Source organism: Rhagoletis pomonella, unplaced genomic scaffold (assembly GCF_013731165.1).
Source record: "Rhagoletis pomonella isolate Grant_MI unplaced genomic scaffold, Rhpom_1.0 Rhpom_scaffold_00001, whole genome shotgun sequence".
Classification (NCBI taxonomy): domain Eukaryota; kingdom Metazoa; phylum Arthropoda; class Insecta; order Diptera; family Tephritidae; genus Rhagoletis; species Rhagoletis pomonella.
The window spans coordinates 3,869,013-3,881,559 of NW_023458555.1; positions in this window are offsets into that span (position 1 = coordinate 3,869,013).

Below are 12,547 nucleotides of genomic sequence, written 5' to 3' on the forward strand. Positions count from 1 at the left end.
AGAACGTTGTCCCATTGGGCCATGTGGTCCTCAAATTTTTGCAGGGAGTAGACACTACTACCCTTACATTTTGGCTGCGTGTTAACATACTTCAGAATTGATGACATAATTCACCACCAATCTCCACTGGCATGTTTAGGTTTAGCTTTAGTGTTTTTATTTGATTTTACTACAAAGACGGTTATTCGTTTGTTGTTTCATTGCTAAATTATTGTGTAACCGTTCGTCACATTAATGCGTCTACGGGCATTAATCAAATGTTATTGGCTTTTGGGGCTGTCTAAAGGTGTTCTCCATTCGAATACAACACAAATGCCTACTATAATAAAGCTTTGTATATTTTTTTAAAATGCGGGTGGCAAATAAATAGTTTCTGAAAATGAAATGAAGGAATAAAAAAGGCGAAATTGCATGAAAATGTTTTATGCTACAAAAAAGAAAAAAGATATCTTTATTCTAGAAAAAGACTACACATTTTATTAAATGTTCGAATTCCTATACACCTACATACTAACATACATAAATATAATATGTACTATTGAAATAACCGCTTAAGGAGTGTCATTGGCTATACAATGGCTCTTCAAGAACTTAGTTGTGCGTAAATGAGTACCTGCATATTTCGCGAAAAAGAACTCAAACCGCCAAAAAGATACAACAGCCTAGACAAACAAATTTCCACATCTCATTGATCATACCAGAAAAATAAATAGCTGCAATGGCCATCACAGAATCATCAAGAAAATATCTTAATTCAATAACCACATTTGAGAAATATTTTAAGTAATTCAGTAAAGTTCTCGAAACCCTTAATCGGATGTATGCTAGGAAATCAGAAAACAAATAATGTATACAACTTACGTTACAAAAAACATTAATATGGAGAATATTTAGGTTACCTAATTTTTTTATTCCCGACTGCATTTCGAGCTAGTCATCCTCGGCTTGGAAACGATGATCGTTTTAAACAAAGTGTTTTTTTTTAGTATTACTGTGATGACGGCTAATTACACTTCAGGAAATGGGACTAGTTTGTAATCCATTTTCCAACTTTGTGTAATATATAAAGAAAAAAAAATTAGCACACCTTCGTAATTAGAGCTTTTTTAAAACTTCTAAAAAATCAACCGGAATTTTTAGGCATTTGAAACTAGTATTTTATTCTACTCAAATTCAATGGGCTACAACACTGCATTCTCAGAATCTAATTAAAAAACACGAAATTTTTACGAAAATTTGTTGCTTTTTTTTTTTAATTGCATGAATGCAGTGTCGTCACTCGATTAGTACATTTGTACAGATATTAAAATTTTTATATTGATTAGTACAAAATGAAAAACTTGTGAACATTTTTCTTTTCAATAAAAAAATTGGTACAATACAGCAATCTTCTACTGAAAAATTTCAACAAATTATTTTCTTGATTGGAATAAAGAAAAATATTTGGGTATTCACACAATTGGGATACGATTTGCACCAAATTGCGGCAAAAAACCCAATCTTGTGACACTGACTTTAAATTTGTATTTATGCGGATGTTGTCAAAGAATGAACTATTAAAAAATAACCAAAATTAAATAACAACAAAAATAATATTTTAAATCTTGTCAAAATTTGTTGCGGCTTTAATTTTGTTTACTACTGTACATAAGTTGACTATGATTAATCGGCCGTGCTGTCATAGTAGCACAATGCCACTAATATTTGACTTGCAAACAAGCAATATTTTTTTTTATCAAATTTTGTTGCAATAATAACAATAGGTTGGCGCTTACACATATGTTAGTGTTTGGCCGAGCTTCTCCTCCGATTTGTGGCGTGCGCCGTGATGTTGTCACACAAAGCGCAGGGACCTACAGTTTTACGCCGCCGACTCCGAACGGCGATCGTATTTTTATGAGAAGCTGTTTTTCATGGCAGAAATACACTCGGAGGTTAGCCGAGGGACGACCGCTGTTAAGAAAAAAAACTGTTTTCTATACTTTTTCAATGTTGCTTTGACCAGTGCTTTAACCCAAGCGCAGCGGTTTGCAGGCGCACACTGCTTACCACTACACGACAGCAGCCGACGCTGAAATAAAAGTGAAAAATAAAAAATAAAATTTTGTCAAAATCCCCCCGGGAAAAAATTCTGGCTATGGCTCTATTCTCATTAAAAACTGACCTGGGGATTCGAAGCAAATCTTTTGATTCGTTATAGTTATGGAAGCATATCGTATATCGACATTCCCACGACAGTCGGATCTACGCAATCGGAACGACCCGGATTTATATCTCGCTAAAGACTGTAACTCCAAAATCCCTTTTGGGAATTTGTATGCTGTTGAAAGAAGTCTGTGTAAATAAGTCGGTTTTCTTAATTGGCCTTCTGCAATTTAATTCACTCATCACGAAATCAACAAAGGTTACACAATTTAAAAGAAACAGTAGTAATGTCCTCAAGAAAAAAATTCTCCCTAAACAAGGGAAGGAAAGTTTTGATTTTTATCAAATTATATCTGTTTTGTAAAGTAACGCTTTGAAATGACTTTAATCTGGTTTATAGTAGGTTAAATCTACTTATAAAAGTTTTTATTTAACAGCTTACTACCGGCTAGTTGCCGAAAGTTTTCATTTTCACTTTGGAGGTTGTTGGTAAAAAATTTTGTCTACAAAAAATGTTGCCCTCTCATCGCCATCTTCTTAGTGTTTGTGCGCAGAGGGCAAAGAGGCGGTTGCATTTTTCGGAAGAAACGAAATCGGCATAAGTCATCGACTGCGCCATGCTTAGTATTCTCGGAATATTTTCACGAATTTATCTTTAATTTGCATGCAGCGCCCATTGCGTGCGTGAGTGAATCGCGCGTAGAGGTGTGAGTTATCGCACTAGTGGACTTTTGGCTTTTCCTGGCGCAGATAAGCCCTATTACAGTTGGGACGTTTATGAGGTTTTCCATGCTAATCCACTTTAAGCCAAAGCTCATAGCTTGCAGCATGCAACCACAATTGCACGCGTAATACACTTGCACAGGCGGTGCGTGTGTGTGTGTATATATGTGTGTCTACATAAGAGTACTTATCAAGCCGATGCCCCTCACTTTTGTAAGCATTGCAATCACATTACTGCAGTGGCACAACCACTTGTCACACACACTCGCACATGTATGGCCACATACACAGAGTTGCCATTTAGGTTCCGTCAAGCGTTGACGGATGCGTGAATGGGACGAAAGGGAAATGTGAAAATAGAGGATTTTCCTTATCGTTATATGTATAGCGAGTGAATAGTGTTGCTCATTACGTAATGGAAAAATGTGCAAATGTGCGCTTAGTGTAACACAACACTCGCACAGAAACACACAAGCATTCCTGCTTGCATGCAACCATGCTGTTATACCACCGAGTCTCTGTAGTTATAGAACTTGACAGCTGACAACTACATACTTTTACTATGCACGCTTGTGAATGACAGCATATAGAGTGAGTGGCGGAAAGGCTAAATGCCGGCAGTTGACTCATTCCTGGTGAAATGAATTTATGGTGATGTTTATTGCAAATGTTCACGCAGTTATAACTATCTGCTTACATACGTATCTATGTATGTATGTATGTGTATGAACATATACGGTTACCTACTATGCATTCGTATATTTCGCATTTAGCCATTTTCATATGCATTTAGTTTGAAATTCCCTTGGTCCTCTTAAAACGGCATAGTTTCACTTTTTCCGCCTCTCAACCTATGCAAAAACACAAACCCATACAAACCAACATACATACGTTTGTGTAAATAGTATTTACAGCAGCTAGATATATACATACATAGTACTTTTGTAGTACTTCCTCATTTGTGTCCACTTATACAAATATTTTTTCAGTTCACGTGACTCGCACATTGCTCTAAGCGCACGGGTATGAGTATTTGCATAAGCAAATGTGTTTCGAAGTTAACTGGGACGCGCAATTTAACGAGAGCCATATCTAGCAGCGAACAGCTAAAAAGAGTTTCAACAAACTTTGCTTTGGCAACAAAAACCATAAAACAATCAAAATATTTGCATAGAAACATCAACAACTAGAAGTTTAAAACATTTAGATGAAGACCATAAAAAAATTTTAGTTAAAATAAATGTTTATTATGTGAAGAAAATAAAGTATATATATGTTTACGATACCCAATTCGCTTAGCGAAATCGAACGGTACGTTAACATATATGTAAATACAATCTCAACCAATGCTTGTTCGTTAATCACCCCCTTTAAAAACAGTCACATCTGGGATTATTAGCTTTCGAGTTCATTATGCTCTTACTAAAGTAATATGATGACTGAACCATGGACTAAACCGATCTTCCGTGTGTTACGGTTGGCCCTCTGTATGCGGTTTGCCAATATTATATTGCGCCAAAGTCTCATTCGGGGATACCAGGTTGTCTAGTGTAGGCACTTTGACTCATTTATCAGAATTACATTTAACGGAATTTAGTTTTTTTAGTATGTATTGAATTTGTTTACTACGCAAACTCAACGGCTCAACATCCATGAATGAAGAACAAAAATTTCTTCAAATTCAAAAAGAAAAAAACTCACTAAATATTTAAAAAATGCTTCTAAGACTTGCGAGTTTACAAAAAAAGTTTCTGCATACTGAACCAAACTTCTATATGCCTATGTTATCCGTCACCTTGGATGCGAATCCGAAGTCTGTTATCCTCCGTCTCGTCAGGCTCGAGGTCATTGAATAAACCGGAAAATTCAGTATACTTCGTCTGCATTTGACCTTGGGATGACCGTGGATGACCTTGAAGGATCAACCCCCATATTCAGATTCAGCGACAAAAAAAAAGAAATTTTATTTTTTTTATTATTGAATACATTTTTTGTCCTATTTGACCCTTAAATGACCTCGAAGCTGACGTGAGGTGGGCTAACAAACCTTCGATTCGCATTCAGCGCGTGGAATAACATAGGGCTATAGAAGTTTGGTTCTATATGCAGAAACTTTTTTTTTTTGTAAACCTGTGTAGTTAAAAAAATAATGAACTGCAGTATTATTTATTTAACATTTTCCAAATATGAAATATCTATACACAGACATGTAACAGCAATTAAAAAAAGTAAGTGCGCCTGGGCCACACCGTAGAAGTGAAACTTGAACTATGCAATTCAATAACAAATTTTTCTAACAAGCGATATACATACATGGTCAGCATCAATATCATCGATGGCAGTTAAATCTTAGGTGAATATCAATAATAAATATTAATAGCAATATCGATAAATAACAATAGCAATATCGATAAATATCGATAACAAAATCGATAAATAACGATAAAAAAATCGACAAATAACGATAAAAAAATCGACACATATCGATAAAAAATCGATAAATATCGATAACAAAATCGAAAAATATCGATAACAAAATCGATAAATATCGATAACAACATCGATAATAAAATCGATAAATATTGATATCAAAATCGGTAAATGTCGATAACAAAATCGATATATATCGATAACCAAATCCCTATATCTCGATAACAATATAGATAAATATCGATAACAAACTCGATAAATATCGATAACAAATTCGATAAATATCGATAACAAAATCGATAAATAGCGATAACTAAATCGATAGATAGCGATAACAAAATCGATAAAAAGAATATAGCTAACAAAATACTTAAAAATATCGATTACAAAATGGATAAGAAATCGATAAAAATATCGATAACTAAATCGATAAAAATCTTTCTTCCCCTTTCTTCATCTTTACTTTTATCGGTATCCTCATCCTTATCTTTGTTTTTACTTTTTATAATTATCATTTTCTTCATCTACATATTCCCCTTCACCTTTGGCCTTATACATATATATAAGTAAAGGGTTTAAATTTACCTTGGTCTTCATTTTTGCCTTTATCTTTACGCATCTTTGTTCTGTTTTTTATTTTTACCTTTGCCTTTATCGTTTTCTTCATCTATGTGCGTACTCACCTTTACTTTCATTCTTGTATTGGTCTTTTTCCAAGTGTTATCCTTTAACCTTTTATGAGCAAAGTTTTGTTAAATTAAGTGACACCATATGCATACACACAATAATCACTTGTTTCAGCCCCAACCATTACCGTTGCACCATTTCCGTGTGCAGTTTCCGTTGAGTTTGCCAATTTACTCCCAACCAACCAACCGCCGCTAAAGAAGTTTCACTTCAAAAATTTAGCTATCAGAATTTTAATCGTAAAAAAACGTAGGTAATCTTTTCAAATACGAAGGTATGCAAGGACACATTTTGTAATATAACGATATTTATCCATTAAATTATACATACTTACATTAAGCGATTGCGATTAACTCACATATAATATTTAAGTTTGTTGAACTGATGGCCATATAAATATAAAAAGTATGGTTAGGATGTAAGCTAAAGCTTACAATTACTTTTCTAATAACCAAGCGATATTTGCGCCATTTTAGTCCAAAAAAAATCGCGCCGATAATATCGCATCGGAAGCAAAAAATATCGTCAATAGAATGGTTGGAGACCTTAAAAACAATCGAAAAATAGTTACATCAAGCTAATGTTGTTCTCACAGACTACGCGCAACCAAATAAAGTGCAATTGCTCTTCTCACCGCACACGTTTCGCGCTACGGGAATCAGCACATTTCTGACTCGATACGAAAATCGAGACTTAGCTTCCTTTGTTTTTGATTTTTTCTACTCTGTAAAAGAGTACCTCTATAGACAAAAGAATCAGAAATTTTATATAAATGGTTCAAGAGGAATTTATCATGATTAAGATTTGATTATATGTCACCACACGTACGTACGTATGTATGTCAACAGCAACTACATATGTATGTAGTGGTCACTGTCAGGTCGCACAGATAAGTCAAGCTAACCTAAACTAGCATCAGATTTAAGTGTATGTCTATAAGTAGGCAAGTGTGTGCTAAATTAAATAATTATTTCCATCAAACTGATGCGCTCTCCATTTGCAATGATTTTCTTCTAATTAAATTTCTCATGAATACGTGTATTTGTATTCTGCCAAGTCTGAGTATTTTTAATGCAAAATTCTCATTTCAAGCTGACACAATTTCTCTATGAATTGCATAGACAATGATGGACGATGTGACTGAATGGGGCGATAGTAATGAACGGCAGTCCGAAAGATGAGTAGATACACAACAAATGCGCCCTACAAGTGTCAAGTTGCAACGCCATGGACCGACTTTTACTACTTGCCCCTACTACTGCCACTCTCATTAAGAGCCATCATAATCAGCAGAGCTATCAGTGAATGAAAAATATAGCAGCAGCAGCAGCGGTAGAGGCAGCAACAGCAAAAACAATTCAAGCGAAAACAATAGTATCTACTAACTAATAGTTGGTGCTGCTGACGTATTGTAGCTGTAATTGTGAGCATAAACAAAAAAAATGAAATCCATGACAGACAGACATTTATAGCAGCGCTTGGCTTTTAAAGTGCGAAAGTTAAGCGTTGCGTTTGAGTCTGTCGCCCGTCGGCTAAGTGGGGCATTTTTTGTGCAAATTCACTGAAACTCGGTTGAGTGTTGATGAGTATGTGCATGTGTATGTGTATGTAATTATATGCATCTGTTTGGCGCCAATGCAGCTTGAGAATGTTTTGTTTCGTGTTTTTGTTTACTTTTTCAGATTTCTTTTTGCTTAGCATTTCATTTCGCTTTTCATTGTTCTTGTTTCTGTGTATTTTTTTCCACAAGCGCCCATCGTCGTTTTGTGTTGCCACTGACATACTTAACAATGCAAAACGTTTAGAATGGCGAAGAGTTCTACTGAATGAAACAGAAGTCCCACAAAATAACGGCAATAGCAAAAGGAGCTTTTGTTTACCCAAAGAGGAGAAAGAAAATTAAATAAAAATGCTTGTACGAAAAATAACTGGTTACACTCTCTATTTGTTTAACTACCTTCAAGTAACTAGTTACGGTGAAGAGGTTGCTACTAAAATCGCTTCAAGTGCCAAGGACAGCAGCACATGCAACATAACTGCCGCTACTCACCGGTTCAGTATGGCTTATGAAGAGAGAGCAGGCAGGTCAAGTACCGTTGTTGACTTTCTCGTTTTCACTGAGTAGGTAATGAGAAATTTTCTTTGAGTTTTTTTTTTATAAAAACATTTTAAAGTTGAAAATGCCTTCGCAGCTTCCAAGAAAAATTTTTAAATTTTTTGACTTTCGTTTTCACTTTCTTTACGCTCCCACTTCTCGTTTAATTTTTTCGTTGCTGCCTTTCAGAATGTCGAACTAAGTACTACTCTGCACGCCCTCGTGCCGTACTGCCGTAAATTTGTTTGACATGCCTTGTATGCTTTGTGGCAGCTACATTGTAAGCCAAGTGACCTTAGTGCGCCTCAATGCAGTTCACCTTCTTTCGTCGGCACAGAGTGATGTTCGTGCCGTCTTTTACGCTAACAAAACAACACCGCAAAAGACTTGCCCCACTTTGTGTGGCGTACTTTGTGGCGTTCGGTGCCGCACACTCACTATCTACTCTCAACCGCAGTGTAGGAGTGCACGCAGAGCAATGTCGTCGTGGGAAGAGTTTGAGCTGTGAGCGCCTAAGAAGCCAAATGGCACATTTTTAATGACTTTGACACTTTGCATTTTCGCCGCTACTCAACGTTATTGCAGTCTTATCTGGCGGGCAACCATGACAACCTCACCTACCTGGAATTACCTACCGGCCGCGGGATTTGAGACATCTGTCCATAATGCACGCCAACTTCTTTGCTGCGCTTGCATCATTATCGTCCTTATTTTTTTCTTCTTCCTTGTCGATCATCATCAGTTGCACTGCCTATTTGCCTCTTCTGGCAAAGCAGGTGTTGCTTTTGTCGCCTAATGGATTAGTGTTGCAACATAAAATGCAAAAATAACTGCAACTGCAGGGTTGCTTATGAAATAGTAAAATTGCAAAAATAAAATCGACTGCGGATTATGCAAAGCAGTGTGGGCGTCCACTTTCCTTTTGCGGGTGGATGTGTGGCAGCCGTCATGTGCCACTAGGCAATAGTTTGGTTGCCGCCTACCGCAAGTCATTATGCAACATTGGCGGTTGGCGCTTGGTTGGTTGCTAACGATGTCGCTGTCGTTGCCGCAGCTTGTAGTGGGTGTCGTGTGTCAAGTTCAGCGCGAAAAGTTGCAGTGGGTTTCTGCGCTTCAGCATAAGTTTTTCCTTTTTTGCCCTTTTGCTGCAACTGTTGTCGTTAAGCGATGTTTTGTAGTTTTTGCGGATGTTGTTTTTTTCCTCTGGGTATCGCTGCCGTTGAGTGCTGTCTGGTGCAGTCGGTCAAGGGAAAAGTTTCAATGCTTTAATCTGCTATACGATAATGGTGCGCCTAACTGCTAAACTCTTCTGCTTAATGTATATTTTTGCGTAAGTGTGGAGCAGAATCTCGTTATTGTAAAAATTTATGAAATGAAGGTGAAACTTTGTGCTAAGTGAAAAGTTGGTAAAGAATTCCTAAACCGAGTTAGGATAGATATGTTTGTACATAAACGGGCGCTTTTTGTTAAGCAGACATTCCCGAATTGAAATTTTAGCTTAAAAAGTTGCATGGTGTATTAAAAGTGTAAAAGCTTCAAGTCTAAAAAAATCCGCGACAAGGGATGGTCTTCCCGATTTCACCCCTCCAACGTAAAAACAAAAATTCATAGTAATTTTGAAAAGATTATTTCTTTGAATCTATATACAAGTTTTCATTATTATACATATCAGAAAGAAATATGCTTCCATTTCCACCGAGTCATGGCATACTAAATACATACTATAACGGCCCAACCATTATCCAGCCCTAATTTGATTATGTGCTTAAAAAATGACTACCGTAATAAGGATTATACGATTATTCCTTATAAGCAGCCTTTAGCGCCACTTGGATTTATGTTTTTTTTTCATACAAACCTTATGCATTTTTTTTTGGCTCACAAACTATCACAACCTGCAAAAACTTTTAACAAAAATATAAATATTTCTTCTTAATAATAAAAAGATGTTAAGCATAGTACTCTGTTGACATTTCACGTCAAGTTGTACATAGAAATTCATTCTGTGAAATAACTGTCAAATTCCACATCATTTCCTTTACAAAGAAGTACTCTGTTCACGCTGTAAAAAAGCTTGCAACATGTTGGCAACATGTAGCTAGCAACAAGTTTTTCATGACTAGTGTTCGCCCATCGGTTGAAATTCAACCACCAAAATTAAGGGTTATTTCAGCTGATTTAAGTTGAGTTGACTTTAGTTGAGTTAAGATGAAGTGAAGTGAGTTTAGATAAGTTAATGTGAGTTGAGCTGAGTTGAGCTGAGTTGAGCTGAGTTGAGGTGAGATAAGGTGAGTTGAGGTGAAATAACATTAGTGTGGTGAGTCGAGTGGAGGGGAGTTGAACTTAGCACTTGGCATAACAAAACATAACATAGCATAACATACTATACCTTAACATAACACAACATAACATAAAATAATTTAACATAAAATAGCAAAACTTAACATAACACACCTTAACATATCATACTATAACATTTTATCTCTATCACTTTTTCTTTCTCTGTATTTTTCTATATCTTTTTCTTTCTTTTTGTCCTTTTTTATACCCGAGCGCACTTGTGCACAAGGATATTATAACTTTGATCACATAACGGTTGTTTGTAACAGGCAAAACGATTCGAGATAGATATAGGCGAATGTTCATCTGTCCGTCCGTCCGTCGCTTATCTGTTCGTCTGTGCATACAATAACTCGAGTAAAAATTTAGATATCTTAACGAAACTTGGTATGTGTACTTATTTCCAGCGTAGGACGGATGGTATTGAAAATAGGCAAAATCGGACGATAACCATGCCTACCTCCCATATAACGGCAGTTGCGCCCACATATTACTACATGTATGTGGGAATGACACGCGGACGAACGACAAGACGTGCACGAACCTATTAGATACTTTAAAATGCAACCCTACGGACCTGATATACATACATACCACTACTTGACGAAAAAGGCATGACGCTTACTTGTTTGAAAACCGAAAGGACAGTTGCCATTTTACCTTCACACTAATCGCATCTAGCTATACCTATGTTTTAACAAATAATTTAAAATAAAGAAACATTATTAGTTACTAAGAACTAAACCTGTTTTACTTGTTTTTCACATTTACTTACCTAGGTATCTGCTTTATCGACTTCTAGCAAACACGGCTAAATTACTTAATTAAGTTTAATGGACTATATATATGTGGAATAGGGATAAAACCGCTACTGCTTACCACGTAATCGTAGTTTTCAGAAAGATAAAAAACCCCCGTCGTCTTAGCCGGAACTTAGACTTCTTTGGTTGTTAATTTTTAAATAAGTTTTCTTCTGATGTATAGGGAAAATCATTATATGCGCATTAATTTTAGCATCGGACAAGTTATATCAAACCTTCTTAACATTAAACCACTCAATTACATCTAAACTAACAAAAGCTTGATAGAAAATTTCATATTTCTTTGACAAATATAAGAAAAGGAGAAAATTTTTATCCGGGTATGCAAACTCTTAGCGAATGTTTGGTATTTGTCCTAGGGTTAAAAAATATTAAGATCGTAGGAAATTATACAAATCTATGGATAAGAGGAACCTGCGAACATGGCAATATTCATGTATGGTGGCCGGTATGGTGTAGTGGTTAGCAGTGTACGCTACCATTCGGTGGTGCCTGGACCCAGTTTCCGACTGGCATCAAAAAATTTAAAGCAAACAAGTTTCTTCTCTAAGCGGTCGCCCCTCGGCAGGCAATTGCAAACCTCCGAGTGTATTTCTGCCATGAAAAATAGCTTCTCATGAAAATTTATACGCTTTTCGGAGCAGAGCATTTATTTATTTTTTTTTTTCAATTCTTTTTTTGATTTTTCAGCTTGATATGACTCTTAAAGCGCATTTCCGCGACGCCAAAATTGCGAAATTCCAACACTTTTCTCAATTCTCAAATCTGAAAATTGCTTACTGTCAATTATTAATGAGCTAAAAGAAGAAAAACAAACGTCAATAACAAGCAAATAAAAACAAAACAAACAAACCGAGCAAAACAGAACTGAGATGGTCGTGTAAACAGCTACAATTTGAAATTGAAATTGAGTGAGAAAAGTGCTCTATTTTGGGCTCGTGGAAACAGATTTTTATGCGGACTAAAAGTCAAAATAATTAAAAGAAAATCTATTTTACGAAATAAAAAATTTAAATAAATGTTTTAGCCCCGTTTTATTGAAAATCAGTTTTGTGATAAGTTTACCATTACGATTCCATGCGAAACCTCCGCTCCGCTTCGTTCAGTGTGAACATACCCTTTCCCTTTTATTAATTTTATTTTGAATTATGAATGTACGTACGTAGGTGCATATACAGTACGTTTTTAGCTATTGCTGTTTTCCTCAAAACAATAAAACTTGAAATCAAAATTTTTTGCATGTTATTTTTGCTTATTTATTCACTTTTAATAAAACAACATACTTGTTATTAATTTTTATTTTTTT